Raw genomic sequence first — 17,081 nt, 5'->3', positions numbered from 1 at the left:
AAAAACAAAAACAAAAAAAACAGCAAGACAAAATGGTGGCAGCAACATAGTTTCTCATCCTTTCTGAATCCCAAATATAAAAACAAAGCAAAAAACCTATAATCCCAGCACTTTGGGAGGCCGAGGTGGGCAGATCACTTGAGGTCAGGAGTTCGAGACCAGCCTGGCCAACACGGTGAAACCCCATCTCTACTAAAAATACAAAAATTAGCCAGGTGACATGGCATGCACCTGTAATCCCAGCTACTGAGGAGGCTGAGGTAAGAGAATTGCTTGAACCCAGGAGGCAGAGGGTGCAGCGAGCCGACTCCGTGCCACTGCACTCCAGCCTGGGCAAGAGTGAAATTCTGTCTCAAAAAAACAAACAAAGCAAATAGATAATAAAACCAAAAACTCATGGAATAACACAACAAAACTGAGTGTAAAAGCATCACCATCAACCCCAAAATACAAGCAGGTAAGGAAAAGAGTTACAAGGCCCACATGGTAACAGCATTCATGAGGAAGAAGGAAGCCACAAGAAAACCACTAAATATTTAGTCAACAGTACTTACTGGAAAGCATTGAGAGCCAATTTGAGAAAGGCAGCTGAAACCAGGAAGAGTTCTGCACTGGCCAGTAACAGGTAAGCGTATGGGGCACACAGTAAGAAGGACTGGTATGACCTCTCAAACTGCTGAAGGGTCCATTCTAGGACAGAGATACACTCCAAGTAGATAGGCTACCTCCACTAAAAGAAACCAGCATTAGAAAATGAGCTGATTCAAGGTCTGGGGCAGAAAAGAAGACAAGATAAGCCTACATTATCTGTTTTACTAGAAATTAAGGAAATGCTTATAAACTGTTGAAAAATTTCAAAAGGGCACAGTTGCCAAGTTGAAGGACTCCCATTGGCCAAATGTGGGACAATCTGAGCATTGAGATGAATAATAATAGGAATTACATAACACGGTGAACTTAAAAAAATAAACTTGAGTCTACTTGATAATGGAGAGATTAGTCAATGGATGGATGTTTGGATGGACAGATGAAGTTCTTCATAATCAAAGCATGCCAAGAAATAAATATGGAAGCACTGATAGAAACAGAAAATCATCACATTATTACCACCATAGTTATAACAGATTCAGGCAAAGATCATCAACGGATATATCAAACACACTGCATGAAAGACTACTGGGGAACAGACATTTCAAAGCTTGAAGTAACATTTCACAGGGAAACGAAAGCTTCACAGTAGATCTGACAGACAACACCTTAACCAAGTGATCAAACTTAGTGCCACGGATGATGGGATAAAATAATATCATGTGTCCCTTGATATAATACACTGAGAACAAGACATCATCAATGTGATATTTCCATCAAATATGCTTAACACGAATCTTTTCAGGAGGAAACAAATCAGACAAATCCCAGTTGAGGAACATTCTGCAAAACAACTAGTCTAAACTCAAGAAAATGTCACTGTCATGAAAGGCAGAAAATCCTGGTAACTATTTTATTTTCTGAGACTGAGTCTCGCTGTGTCACCCAGGCCGGACTGCAGTGGTGTGATCTCGGCTCACTGAAACCTCTACCTCCTGGGTTCAAGTAATTCTCCTACCTTAGCCTCCCAAGTAGCTGGGATTACAGGCATGAGTCACGTAACTCGGCTAATTTTTGTATTTTTAGTAGAGATGGGGTTTCTCCATATTGACCAGGCTGGTCTCGAACTCCTGACCTCAAGTGATCCACTCACCTCGGCTTCCCAAAGTGCTGGGACTATTTTAGATTAAAGGAGACTAAAGAGACAACAACTAAATGCAACGTTTGATATCTGACTCCTGCATCAATTTCTTCTTAAACTGGCTACCAATTAGGACATTACCCGAACAACGAAATGCTTGGATATGGATTATATGTTAACAGTATTAATGTTAAATTTCCTAACATAATTACATTGTGGTTATGTAGAATCAACTTCTTAGGTGATAACATGCCTAACTGTGTAGAGAAAAAGTGTCACAATGTGAAAAACTAATTCTCAAATAAATCCATAATAATTTTTTGAGACACGGTCTCTCTCATCCAGGCTGGAGGGCAGTGGCACAATCTCACTCAGCTTTTGCAGCCTCGACTTCCTGGGCTCAAGCAATCCTCCCACCTAAGCCTCCTAAGTAGCAGGGACTACTACAAGTGCATGCCACCATGCCCAGCTAATTTTTGTATTTTTTGTAGACATAGCTTCTCGCATGTTGCCCAGGCTGGTCGGTCTCCAACTCTTAGACCCGCCTTGGCCTCCCAAACAGCTGGGATTATATGCATGAGCCACCATGCCTGGCCTAAAAATCTCCTAACCAAATTGGGAATATACTATGTATCTTTCACTTATATTAAAAACATCTTTGCAGTTCACTAGTCTTCTAAATCATGATTTTAAATCATAAGTGTTACAATAATAATGTTGGTTAATACTAACATGCTCCTGTGTTTTCTGTCTAAACAATCAGGTTTTCAGTTAATATGTGCCAGGACATTTTACATGTACTAACTACTTTAATTTTAACAACTCTATGAGGTAAGCACTAAAATCAACTTGATGCAGATTAAGAAACTGAGACATAACATAATGCCCCATTTTACAGATATGCCATAATTTATTCATCTGTTATGGGCAATCTACATGATTTCTAAATGTGAGCTACTATAGTAATGAACAATCATATACACATCTTTTAACTTTATATGCAACACCTGAAAGAGTTAAAAGGAACTCTAAGTTCTCTGACATGCCATATTTAATAGATCCTAAGATATTTATATATTTAAATAAATCTCTAAAATCAGGTTATGTATTATAATATTGCTGTGTCATAGTTTACTTGGCATGATTTTTTTCTTTCTTAGTGGCACATAAAATGAAGGTGCATCCTACAATCAGTAGCAGATTAGATTATATACCACAGTTAAATGGCTTTTCAGATAAATCAGACCTATCGACTATTAACACTCTCACTGCTTATAGCTACATTTCTGAAAAAATAAACAAGAGAAGCCATAGAAAGGAGCAGAAAAGTTTTTAAAAATAAACTGGATTCTACTGGTGTTATGCCCCCAAAATACAAAACTTTAAACAAACTGTTCAATATTGATTGTGACTCTCCAGATTTTTAAATTCTGTTTTCCCAAGAATTAAGCATGGTGTCTTGAATTCAGTAGACGCTTTGTAAACATCTATCAAATCTAATTAAACTTTCATGTCCCTATTCTTTATCTATAAAACTGGAAATGAAAACTAGAAATGGAAATGCCACAGGTGATAAATACATTTTAAAAGTTTATACTATTAATGGAAAACAACTGGCTATCATTACTTCATCTCCATGATGCTATAATTAGATAGCTGGAATATAATTCTAAACACCTAAATGAATTAGACCTGAGTCTTTGCATTACATCTCAGCCTTCCAAGTTGCAAAAAATAACTCTATTAAATATAGTTAATCCTCAGCCAATTCAGTCATAAAATTCTATTTCATGGACATGCCATTTAATTGATGCAAACTATTACTGTTTGTCTTCAACATCTGTATTCAAGCTACATTTCAAAAAGGCTATTCACATCTACTTTCACTTTTTATCTTCTTTTAACAAGTTATTTATCCCTTCTAAGCAAGGAGGTCTTTAAAATTTCTTCTCCCAAATACTACTCAGTTAAATAATAACTTCCTGGAACAGAACAGAGGATTGATAAGGCATATTCTGTATTAGCATTCTTTTGAAAACATGTGAAAACTTCACTATTGTACTAAAACAAACAAACAAAAAAACACCCTTGAAGTTGTAATATAGATTTATCTTTCAAAGGGGATATGATTATTATTACCTCTGATATCGTTTGGCTCTGTGTCCTCACCTAAATCTCATGTTGAACTGTAATCTGCAAGTGTCGGGGGAGGGACCTGATGGTAGGGTGACTGAATAATGGGGGCAGACTTCCCCCTTGCTGTTCTCCTGATAAGAGTTCTCACCAGATCTAGTTGTTTGAAAGTATGTAGCACTTTCAAACTTTCCCTCTTCATTTTCTCTCTCCTTTTCCACCATGGTAAAGATGTGTTTGTTTCCCCTTTGCCTTCTGACATGATTGTAAGTTTCCTGAGGACTCCTGGCCATGCTTCCTGTACAGCCTGCAGAATTGTGGGTCAGTTAAACCTCTTTTCTTCCTGAATTACTCATTCTCAGGGTAGTTCTTTACAGCAGTGTGAGAATGGACTAATACAGCCTCCAAGCAAAGGCAGAAAGACGTATTTTAAAAAAAAAAAAAATCCACGGACTTTGTAATCAGACATAGTTCATTTTTAAATCCCAGCTCTATCATTTATTAATAGGTATCTCTTTATCTCTTCTTTTTGTCTGCCCATTACTTTTCTTTAGGTAACTCTTTCCTACTGCATGTGATCTTGGTAAGACCTTCAACCACAGTATCCCGACACCCCTGGACCACAAGAGTGGGTGTGCCAGTGAGTTAAGGCCAACTGTATGAACAACTCACAAAGTCCTCAAATATTCTCAATTTCAACGGCTTTCATTCAGACTCTTCTTCACTATGCCTAAAACCACATTTCAGTGTCAAAAACTATGAAGAGTCTTACTGTACTTGTAAAGTGACAAGTTACTTGTCTTGGACTTATCTTACTCTACTTGTAAAGTGACAAGTTAGTCTACCACAGTTTAATGAATGTAGGCAGAAGATAACACAAGACTCCTGCATTGGACACAGAGGACTTTAATACTCATGGCAATAGCAAAAGCCAGACTGTTAGCATTTGCCTAAATTCCCCCTTCTGACAGGGTGACCTGGGGCCAGATGACATGTATACACACAGTGGACTGAATTACAAGAGAAATTTGAATGACAGTGCCTCCATTTTCCAAGGCTGTTTGCTTGCTATATAAACAACCTTGAACAAAAGCAGTCAGGGCTGACACTCACGAAATGTGTATAAATGTGAGAACCATGGAGAACTGTCTTCCAACACCTGGAAGCTGCCATCACTCAACATATCCCAATCGTTTAAGGATCATTAAATCACAATGATCTACTCTTTCTTCATAACCCTGCAATTAATTCACACTCTTACTATACTTATTCTTGAACCTCACTGAGTCCTCTAGGCCCATGCTCCAACATCTCCTACAACTCTATGTTCCAGCCCTTCCCTAGTTCCACTACATCTATTATCCCACCTCAATCTCATGATCCATTATTTTAAACACTTTTGAAAATAACACACTTGGCCTCCTTATTTGTATACCCAATCTGCCTAGCAGTATCTCTGATAGGGTTCTACTCACATCTACTTTTCTTTGCTCTATTATCCAGGTGACCTAGTTATTCACCTACATGCTTCTCTTCTTTCTTCCCCACCAAAACAGAAGAAGACACAGCATTATTTTTCCTGCCTACTCCTTTTGTCTTCAAATCTGAGATTCTTTTTAATTTTTTGTTTTAAGAGATGAGGTCTTACTCTGTTGCCCAGGCTGGAATGCAATGGCATGATCATAGCTCACTGCAGCCTTTAACTCCTGGGCTCAAGAGATACTCCCACATCAGCCCTCCAGCAGCTGGGACTACAGATGCAAGCCCAGCAAATCTGAGATTCTTAAAAGTTAAGTACTCTCACTATCTGTACTTCCTCACACCCACTTTATCTACCAATAAATATACTGAAACTCTACATTGAAACTCCTCTTCAACGACTTCCTTTGTGCTAAAACCAAAGGACATAACATTTATCCTTCTACTACTCAAACTACTCTTTTATTTCCTCTGTAGACTCCACCCCTCCCCGCTACTGAGAATGATACAATTAGAAAATTACCTTTTGTCAGCTATTATTTATTTCAGGCTAGACTCATCAGTAAATGCTAAAACTTGTGGGTAAAAATTTAATAAGAAACAGGATATGTGCCCAAATCTCAGGGTGTGGTAGACAGCCTCCATGCCCCCAATGATCTTTGCACCTATGCAGTGCCTACCCATACTGAACAGGTTTACCTATGCATCCAATAGAGAGTAAAAATAACAGGATTTTTTTTGTTAAATCCAAGTGGTTAAAATGGCAAATGTTATGTTATATATTCTTACCTCAAAAAACCTTTTTAAAAAAATAAATAAAAACACATTCAGCCAGAAAAAGAAAATGATACTGTGTGACTTCCGAGGCCAGGCCATAAAACACATGGCAGCTTTTGCCTTGCTCTTAGATCAGTCACTATGGGAAAAGTTAGGTGCCATGTCACATGGCACTCAAAAGTCCCTAAGAAACAATTCATGCAGCAAAAAAACAGGCAGCCACCAAATCGTCAATCATGTGAATAAGTCATCTTAGAGAATATCCTCCAGCAGCTGGGTGTGGTAGCTCCTGTAATCCCAGCACTTTGGGAGGCCAAGCTGGGCAATCATCTGAGGTCAGGAGTTGAAGACCAGCCTGGCCAACATGGTGAAACCCCATCTCCACTAAAAATACAAAATTTAGCCGGGCGTGATGGTGCGCACCTGTAGTCCCAGCTAATGGGGAGGCTGAGGCAGGAGAATCGCTTGAACTTGGGAGCGAAGGTTACAGTGAGCCAAGATCATGTCACCTCACTCCAGCCTGGGAGATAAAAAAAAAAAAAGGGCAGGGCACAGTGGCTCACGCCGGTAATCCCAGCACTTTGGGAGGCCAAGGCAGGCAGATCACCTGACGTCAGGTGTTCAAAACCAGCCTGGCCAACATGGCGAAACCCCATCTCTACTAAAAGATACAAAAATTAGCTGGGTGTCGTGGTGAAAGCCTGTAATCCCAGCTATTTAGGAGGCTGAGGCAGGAGAATTGCTTGAACCTGGGAGGTGGAGACTGTAGTGAGTCTGAGCCAAGATTGCACCCCTGCATTCCAGCCTGGGTGACAGAGCTAGACTCCGTCTCAAAAAAAAAAAAAAAAAACCGAGAGTATTCTTCAACTTTAGTCTGGCCTTTAAATGACTATAATCCAAGCCAACAATGTGAAGGCAATCTGATAATAGACGCTGGGGCAGAAACACCCACTAAATCCAAATCCAAATTCCTGACCCACAGAAGCTATGAGACTATAAATGTTTATTGCCGTTTTAAGCCAGTATATTTTAGGGTAAATTACTGTGCTACAATAGTTAACTAACAACACAGATTTACAGATTACTCCTGGGTATATGTTACCAGGAGAGGGGTGTTCCCATACAATAAAACCTGAAAATGCAGGCGCTGCTTGGAATCAGGTAGTAGACAGAAGCTGACAGGACTTGCAGTAGAGTATCAGCGAAAGCTTGATGAGCAATGAAGACACTGTCACTAGAAACCTCATGATCCTTAGGAGGCTGCTACTAAGGGCTTTAAATGAAAGTAAGAAAAAGGTAACTGAAAATTGGAAGAAGCTGAATACTTCATAATTAGTAACTGAAAGTTTAGGCACAACATGGCCTGTGGTAACATGAAAAATAGAAAATGTATTTAACGAGTTGCATAATTTAACATGGAGATTTCTAGGTATTCTGTGGGAGATGCAGTCTAACTCCTTCTTACTGTTTATAGTAAAAAGCAGGAGTACAGAAATAAGCTAATGGAAAGACTATTGACCAAAAAAGAACCAAGCCTTGCTGGTTTTAAAAATTCCCAGTCTCTCCAGATAGCAAACAATGCTAAAATCAAAGAATGGCTCCCAGAGAAAATCTCGGCCACTGTTAGAAAACAGCTGTATGAAGATTAAAACAAGAGTGTGGCTGTAAACTCCTTTGTTAAGACCTAAGAAAGACAGAAAGCAATACCTCAGATAATCTGAAATAGGACTTTAAGAGATGTCAAGGTCATAAAAAACAATGAATGAGGACATATTCCAAACGGGGAAATACTGAATAGACATGACAGCTAAATGCAACTTGTGATTGGATTGCATCCTGGACCTGGAAGAGTAAAAGGTTTCCCCCTTTGGTGTAGATGACATCAGCGGGTGCAATCTGAATATGATCTGTAGATTAGATAATAATCGGTAACAATATTAATTTATTGATTTTGATCACTATACTTTGTTTAGGAAATTCCCTTTAAAACTATACACTACAGCACTTGGGTTAAAGAGGCATTGTATTTGTAATTTACCCTGCAATGGTTCAGAAAGATTCTATAGAGAGTAGAGGAGAAAGAGAGCCAGCAAAAGAGGGTAGAGGGAAGGACATGGTAACATTAATATGGTAAAATGTTCACATTTTTGGAATGAGTGAGTAGTATAGCATTATTATTTGTAGTATTTTTGCAACTTTAACTTTGAAATTATTGAAAAACGAAAAGTTAAAAAAAAATAAATCCTACTGGCTGCCTGGCTCAACGCCCAAGAATGAAGTCTAAAACTCCTTATAAATTCTTCATAAACTGGCCTCTTCTTAGCTAGTCTCATCTTACCACACTCTTCAGTCTCACCCAACCTACCCTCACATTCTAAACTGATGTTCCTGAAAAGACCTGTCCTCTCTTAACTCTTCACATAAATAGACTCTGAAAGGTTCAACTTGAGCGCAAGATTCCAAAAGGAAAGGACACAAAAAGGAACTCTCAATGCTAGAAAACTTTTACAAAGACATAGAAAAGTCATTCCAATGATTTGACTGAGAGTTTTATTCCTTTGAGGGCCACAGAAGAAAGTAGTCTAGCTCTCTTCAAAGAGACGAGTAATCCTATTCTATGGTTTAAGTGTAGTGTGTTCCTGCCAAAACTCACGTTGAAATTTGCCAATGTGATAGTATTGAGAGCTGATGGGGCCTTTAAGAGGCATTTGGGTTACGGGACTATCCTCATGAATGTATTAATGCAGCTTTCGTGAGGCTGGGTTGATTCTTGCAGGAATAGATTAGAAGGCTGCCTCTCATGTTTGGTCTCCCATTCTGCACATGTGTACCTGTTTCCCCTTCAGCTTCTTTGCCATGTAAACATAAGAATCATAGACTGGAGGGTAGCATGCACATGTGATTTCTAGTAATTTTCAAAGTGCCTTGTGCTGATTCTCACGGGCCTAGACATCTGCCCCAGCTCTGCCCTGGATTGATAGCTTGTATCGATCTTGATCAAAGAGCAATTGATGCTTTCAGGGAATTTAATGAAGGAGCTCTGTCTGTACTACAGCAGTTCAAGGAAAGTGACTTATCACATGTTTAGAACAAAAGTGCATTTTTATGTGGAGTTATGAAGAACTATAGGCAGAGAGAGAAACAGGGGAGCTAGGTGCAAGAGTCCACAAAGGGACCTGATGAAGCAAAGATCAAGGCCTTGGTTGAGAGAACTGGTTATACTCTGAATGTAACCACAGGACAGAGGAAGTATGGTGGGCCTCCATCAAACAGTGTGTACTCTGGCGTGCAACCTGGAATTGGAACAAAGGTATTTATAGGTAAAATACCAAGAGATTTATATGAGGATGAGTAGGTGCCCCTTTTTGAGAAGGCCAGTCCCATTTGGGATCTATGTCTTATGATAGATCCACTGTCTGGTCAGAATAGAGGGTATGCATTTACCACTTTCTGTGGAAAGGAAGCTGCACAGGAAGCTGTGAAACTGTGACAGCTATGAAATTCGCCCTTTGGTAAACAACATGGAGTGCGCATTTCTGTGGCAAACAACAGACTTTTTGTTGGATCCATTCTGAAGAATAACACTAAAGAAAATATTCTGGAAGAATTCAGTAAAGTCACAGAGGGTTCGGTGGACGTTATTCTCTATCATCAACCTGATGACAAAAAGAAGAAATGGGAGTTCTGCTTCCTGGAATATGAGGATCACAAGCCAGATGCCAGCTGATGAGTGGAAAAGTAAAAGTATGGGGAAATGCAGTTACAGCTGAATGGACTGACCCTGTGAAGACCCAGATCCAGAAGTCATAGCTAAGGTAAAAGTATTGTTTGTGAGAAATTTGGGCACAGACGAAATATTGGAAAAGTCATTTTCTGAATTTGGAGAACTTCAAAGAGTAAATAAGTTGAAAGATTATGCATTTGTTCATTCTGAAGACAGAGGAGCAGTCGTTAAGGCTATGGATGAAATGAATGGCAAAGAAATAGAAGGGGAAGAACTTGAAATAGTCTTAGCCAAGCCACCAGACAAGAAAAGGAAAGAGCGCCAAGCTGCTAGACAGTCCTCCAGAAGCACTGCATATGAAGATTATCACTACACCCTCCTCCTCGCATGCTGCCTCCGATGAGAGGTTGGGGGAGAGGTGGATATGGCTACCCTCCAGATCACTATGGCACGAAGATTACTATGGTTATTATTATCACAACTATCATGGAGGTTATGAAAACTCCCTACTATGGCTATGATGATGGCTATGCAGTAACAGAAAGAGGAGGAAGGGGAGGGCAGGGTGCTCCACCACCACCAAGGGGGAGGGGAGCACCACCTCCAAGAGGTACAGCTGGCTATTAACAAAGGGGGGCACCTTTGGGACCACCAAGAGGCTCTAGGGGTGGCAGAGGGGGTCCTGCACAACAGCAGAGAGGCCGTGGCTGCGGTTCCCGTGGATCTTGGGGCAACCAGGAGGCAATGTAGGAGGCAAGAGAAGGCAGATGCTTACAACCAACCTGATTCCAAGCATCGTCAGACCAACCAGCAGAACTGGGTCTCTCAACCCATCGCTCAGCAGCCACTTCAGCAAGGTGGTGACTATTCTGGTAACTATGGTTACAATAATGACAACCAGGAATTTTATCAGGATACTCATAGGTAACAGTGGAAGTAGACAAGTAAGTGCTTGAAAATGATAATGGCAAGATACGACTGGCTCTAGATCTACATTCTTCAAAAAAATTTTTGCTTAACTATTTCATCTTTAAGTAGCAATTTGCTGCCATTTGTATTGGGCTGAATACATCACTATTGTGTATATACTCAAGTACGTTTATTTTTCCTCTTTTCATAAATGCTCTTGGACATTATTAGGCTTACAGAGTTCTCTTATTCTGGGAGTTATAATGTTTTTTATCACTTCAGGCTTCATTTTAGCTTCAAAACAAACTGAGCACACTGTTAAGTCATGATTTTGCAGAACCTTTGCTTTTGAAGAGTTTCATTTTTTTGGATCTAGGATAAATTACGTAGAAGTATGGAGTATGCTGTAAATAAAAATATAAGCTAGTGCTATGTCTTAGTAGTTTTAAGAAATTAAAGCAAACACATTTAAGTTTTCTTGTACCGAAAATAACCTATGATTGTGTTTTGCATTTTTAGAAGTAGGTTAACTGTGTTTTTAAATTGTTGTAACTTCACGCCATTTTGAAATCTGCCCTACAAAATTTGTTTGGCTTAAACATCAAAAGCCATGACAATTTGTTCTTTGATATGATTGTATTTTCAATTTCTTGTTCATGTACGATTTCAATAAAACTAAAAAATCTATTCAGAAAAAAAAAGAACCATAGATTAAAAGTCAACACAACTCCATTTTCTTCTAACCACTGTAAGTTACTGCAAATCATTGACCTTTGAACAAGTCATTTAAACTCTCCATGAAAACACAGCTTCACAATTCTTAGAGGGCTTTCTAAAAGATTTAAAATTGAATGGGGTAGAAGTGAGGCTGGTGCTTTTAAAACTTTCTAACAGGTATAAAAAGAATTAGAAAAAACTAACAGAGTCCTTTGACAGCAATAACTCCCCTACTAAAGATCATTCCTAGTGATTTTGACTAGTCAAATCAACTGTGCATTCTATGTATCACTTGTGTTACTGAAGGAAAATACAATTCTGTTTTACAGTTGTGACATATATTTTGTGTGTGTGTGTCTTTGTGTGTGTATTTGAGCTCCGCCCCCAGTTTCTGGCACAGAACTTCTAAAAACCCTTTGATGTCCTGAGTGATGGGGTGGTAAGAGCATTTTTTGTTATAATAGTTGGTCTTATTCTCAGATTCCTGGCACAGAGCTTGTAAAACTCTTTGAATTCCCCTAGTGATCATAAGCCCCTTTCAACCACACTTGAGTTTACACTAATAAGGTAAATCTTGGAGGATAGATGCTGGTCACCAGAGGAACCAACCATGTGATCAGAGATTTGGAACTTTAAGCCCTACCCTAGTACCTCTGTGGAGGGGTGAAGGGCTGGAGGTTGAATTCAATCACCAATGACCAAACATTTAATAAATTGTGCCTACATAATGGGAAATCTCCACAAAAAATCTTAAAAATGAAGTTCTGAGAGGTTCCTGGTCAGTGAACACAATGAGATGCTGTGTGGGTGGAGCACCTGGAGATGGCATGGAAGCTCTACCTACCTCCCCATAACTTGTCCTATGTGTCTCTTCCATCCAGCTGTTCCTGAGCTGTATCCTTCACAATACATAATAATAAATAGTGTTCTGGAGTTCTGTGAGCTACTGTAGCAAATTACCTAATCTAAGGAAAAGGTTGTGTGGAATCCCTAATTCATAACCAGTTGGTCAAAAGTACAGACGACAATCTGGGACTCGCAACTGGCCACTGAAATGGAGGCACTCTCATGGGACCCAGTATCTATGGAATCTGCACTAAGTCTAGGTAATATCAGAACTGAATTGTAGGACACCCACTTGGTGTCCACAGAAAATTGGGTGATTAATTGGTGTAGGAAAAAACCCACATGATTGTTGTCAAAAGTGTAATTATAGAACAACAGTACGCTTTCCTTTTACTAATCAATATCAACTAACATTAACAGGCATAATAAATATTAGAAGGCATTCTACTGAAATAATAATTCACAATTTGAACTCTTAGTGACTGAATTTAACCCTGACAGACATGGCTTTAAATAATTTCAAATATATACTCTGGTTCCTTTTAAAATATATACCAAATTTTCAATTTTTGCAGAAACTATCCTTTAAATCAGCCTGGGTGGTGGCTCACGCCTGTAATCCCAGCACTTTGGGAGGCCAAAGCAGGATGGCTTCTATGCAGGCATTAGAGACCAGCCTAGGCAACACAGGGAGACCTCGTCTCTACAAATTTAAAAAAAAAAAAAATTGGCCAGGCATGGTGGCACATGCTTGTAGTCCCAGCTACTCAGGAGGCTGAGGGAGGAGGATCCCTTGAGCCCCAGAGATCAAGGCTGCAGTGAACTATTGCAGTGCCACTGCACTCCAGCCTGGGCCACAGAGCAATACTTCATCTCAAAAAAAAAAAAAAGAAAAAAGAAAGAAACAAGAAAAAACAAAGTATCCCTTCCTTATTCAAAGCCATATTTCACCATTAACTTTTCTTCTCCCCTTGCTCGCACTATAGGTAGTACCTAACCAGTGCTAATACAGCTTGAATCACACAGCACTTCTCTGCAAAGCAAAGGCTATATATTTTTAAATTTTTCCTATAACCATATGAAATTATGTTAAAAGTTGTTGTTTATTTCATTTTTAAATAATTTGGATACCACAGTATTTAATATTAAATATAAAATAACAATATCACTTATTTATACTTCAATAAATAGTATTTTTAAATACACAAAGAGAAACAGATGCCAGGATCAATGTGGTGGACGAGGCCTGAGGCACGACAGAAAAGGGACCCACATTCATGGAAAATGAAACTGGTCTTCTTTTGCCCTGCGGGCCTCTCATCTCTCGTTTACCCCCATGGGCAGTACATGAGGCAGGGGTGTGGAATCACACTCAACCTCCCTGCCTCTGCCATCTCCCTTGTGGCACCAGTGGAGATGGCGGGGGTGGGAGGGGGGAGAGAAGGGGTCGTCCAACACAGCAGGCACCCCTCGATCACCTCCTTTTTAAAAATTAAATTCTTGCCTGGGCGCGGTGGCTCACGCCTGTAATCCCAACACTTTGGAAGGCTGAGGCGGGCGGATCATGAGGTCAGGAGATCAAGACCACCCTGGCTAACACAGTGAAACTCCGTCTCTACTAAAAACACAAAAAAATTAGCCAGGCGTGGTGGCGGGCGCCTATAGTCCCAGCTACCCAGGAGAGGCGTAGAATGGCGTAAATCCGGGAGGCGGAGCTTGCGGTGAGCCAAGATCGCGCCACTGCACTCCAGCCTGGGCGATAGAGCGAGACTCCGTCTCAAAAAAAAAAAAAGAGGGGGGAAGGGGGGAATCACGAGGTCAGCAGATCGAGACCATCCTGGCTAACACGGTGAAACCCTGTCTCTACTAAAAAAAAAAAAAAAAAAAAAAAATTAGCTGGGCATGGTGGCGGGCACCTGTAGTCCCAGCTACTCAGAAGGCTGAGACAAGAGAATGGTGTGAACCCGGGAGGCCGAGCTTGCAGTGAGCTGAGATTGAGCCGCTGCACTCCAGCCTGGGCGACTGGGCAAGACTCCATCTCAAAAAAAAAAAAAAAAATCCTTGGCAGGGTATGGTGGCTCACACCTGTAATCCCAGTACTTTAGAAGGCCAAGGCGGGTGGATCACCTGAGGTCAGGAGTTCAAGACCAGCCTGGCCAAACCCCGTCTCTACTAAAAATACAGAAAATTAGCCGGGCGTGGTGGCAGGGGCCTGTAATCCCAGCTACTCAGGAGGCTGAGGCAGGAGAATCGCTTGAACCAGGGAGACGGAGGTTGCAGGGAGCCAAGATCAAGCCACTGCACTCCAGCCTGGGCGACAAAAGCAAGACTCCATCTCAATAAATAAATAAACAAACAATCTTAAAATTGTAAATTTTAAAAAAAAGAATAGGTGCCAGAATGAAGGCAGATAAAAGATAAAAATTCAGAAAGTGGTTCAATGTATATCTTACGAACAGTATCACCAAAATTTAGCTCATAATATACAACACAGATGCTCCTCACCTTACAATGCAGCTACTCCCAATAAACCCATCATATGTTGAAAATTTCCTGTTAAAAATGTGCTTTCAACTCACAGTATTTTCAACTTACAAAAAGTTTATCCTGACATAACTCCATGGTAAAGCAAGAAGCACAATAAATGCGTATTATTTTCATACCACTGTAAAGTCTAAAAACCGTAATTCAAACCATTTCAAGTTGGGAACTGTTTTAAAAATACTAATGTCTGACTGGATTATGAGCATTACCTTTCAAATGCAACACTAAAAACATACTGGGCATATTTTCAAGACAACTGTACTGAACATAAAAAATCTTTTTTTTTTTTTTTTTTTTTTGTTGAGACAGAGTCTCGCTCTGCCGCCCAGGCTGGAGTGCAGTGGCCGGATCTCAGCTCACTGCAAGCTCCGCCTCCCGGGTTCACGCCATTCTCCTGCCTCAGCCTCCCGAGTAGCTGGGACTATAGGCGCCCACCACCTCGCCCGGCTAGTTTTTTGTATTTTTAAAGTAGAGACGGGGTTTCACCATGTCAGCCAGGATGGTCTCGATCTCCTGACCTCGTGATCCGCCCGTCTCGGCCTCCCAAAGTGCTGGGATTACAGGCTTGAGCCACCGCGCCCGGCCAAACATAAAAAATCTTAAATTTTTTTATGATTTAGGTGCAGTGGCTCACGCCTGTAATCCCAGCACTTTGGGAGGCTGCATGAGGTCAGGAGTTCGAGACCAGCCTGACCAACATGGCAAAACCCCGTATCTACTAAAAAATACAAAAATTAGCTGGGTGTGGTAGTGTGCACCTGTAATCCCAGCTACTCAGGAGGCTGAGGCAGGAGAATCGCTTGAACCCGGGAGGTGGAGGTTGCAGTGAGCCGAGATTGCACCACTGCACTCCAGCCTAGGCACCAGAGTGCCAGCCTAGGCGACACTCCAGCCTAAGTGAGGGAAAAAAAAAAAGCTTAAAAGAGGTAAGGAGAGAAGGATAAAAAGATAGTCTGATAGTCTGTAACACTCAATCTTTTAACTATAGTATCACTTATATCATTATAATCATCCCATATTTTTAAAGTCCTTTCCCAAATATTCCCAAGCCAAGCAAGCATGTCTAACAATAAACTTATAGTATGTTTACTTCATTTACAGTGTGCCTACTTTATAGCCGACCAGTAAATCTGTTGTTAAAAACAAAATGTAAAAATAGATTCAAGTTTGACAGCAAAAAAATCAAGTTATGTTAAACTTATATATGCCAAAAGTAAAATCCAAATAGTATTTACATACTTCTAAATATTAAAGCTAAACAAGTTTGACTAAACCAATGTTTTTAAATCTAGCACCCACTCGACGACCACAAAAAGTTCTTAAAATACAAAATTTAATTCATTCCCAGAGCAAAAAAAGATTTATACATGTAGTCATCAGCACTATACTCACTCAACACAATACCATATTTAATAACTGTCCTTCAAATAACATGACAGGGCATATCTTAAATACAATCATAGAGTAAGCGCTTTTTAAACAAGATAATATGCATGAAATGGCAGAACAGAAGACCATTAATAGACCTTCACAGTTTATAATGAGTCCTGCGTAAGAATCCCTAGTGGATGGCTTAAAAAGCTTAAATAAACTTTCATGGTGCTTATTACTAACACTGCTAATTAAACCAACCCCGCTATTTTTTATCAGCAATCTAATCAACAATAAACAAGACAGGCTCCTACTATCATCACTTTATAACAAAACCACTTCAAAAAGAAATCAAGATATATATGTTTACTTGCTGCTTGAGATCTAAAAAAAAGTGTGTGTATGTGTGTGTATGTGTGCTTATGTGCGTGTATGTATGTAGGTATGTCACCAGGCACGGTGGCTCACGCCTGTAATCCCAGCACTTTGGGAGGCCAAGGCAGGCGGATCGCATGAGGCCAGGAGTTGGAGACCAGCCTGGACAACATAGTGAAACCCCGTCTCTACTAAAAATGCAAATAAATTAGCCAGGCATGGTGGCATGTGCCTGTAATCCCAGCTACTAGGGAGGATGAGGCATGACAATCGCTTGAATCCGAGAGACAGAGGTTGTAATAATGCGAGATCACGCCACTGCACTCCAGCCTGGGCAACAGAGCTACTAGGGAGGCTGCGGCACGAGAATCATTTGAACCCAGGAGGCAGAGATTGTGGTAACTTGAGATCACACCACTGCACTCCAGCCTGGGCGACAGGGTGTGACTGTGTCTCCAAATAAATAAATGCCTAACA

At 40.3% G+C, this 17,081-nt stretch overlaps 1 protein-coding gene and 1 pseudogene across 50 annotated transcripts in view; one reads left to right on the top strand and one right to left on the bottom strand.

Moving 5' to 3' along the window:
- The window catches only part of LOC101866062 (protein AF-10), a 228,512-nt gene that overhangs the window by 105,220 nt on the left and 106,211 nt on the right, over positions 1-17,081 (bottom strand). The window lies entirely within an intron of this gene.
- On the top strand, positions 9,151-10,844 carry LOC102142802 (heterogeneous nuclear ribonucleoprotein R pseudogene; annotated as a pseudogene).

This window comes from Macaca fascicularis, chromosome 9, assembly GCF_037993035.2.
Source record: "Macaca fascicularis isolate 582-1 chromosome 9, T2T-MFA8v1.1".
Lineage (NCBI taxonomy): Eukaryota > Metazoa > Chordata > Mammalia > Primates > Cercopithecidae > Macaca > Macaca fascicularis.
This window is presented reverse-complemented; position numbering and strand designations above follow the sequence as displayed.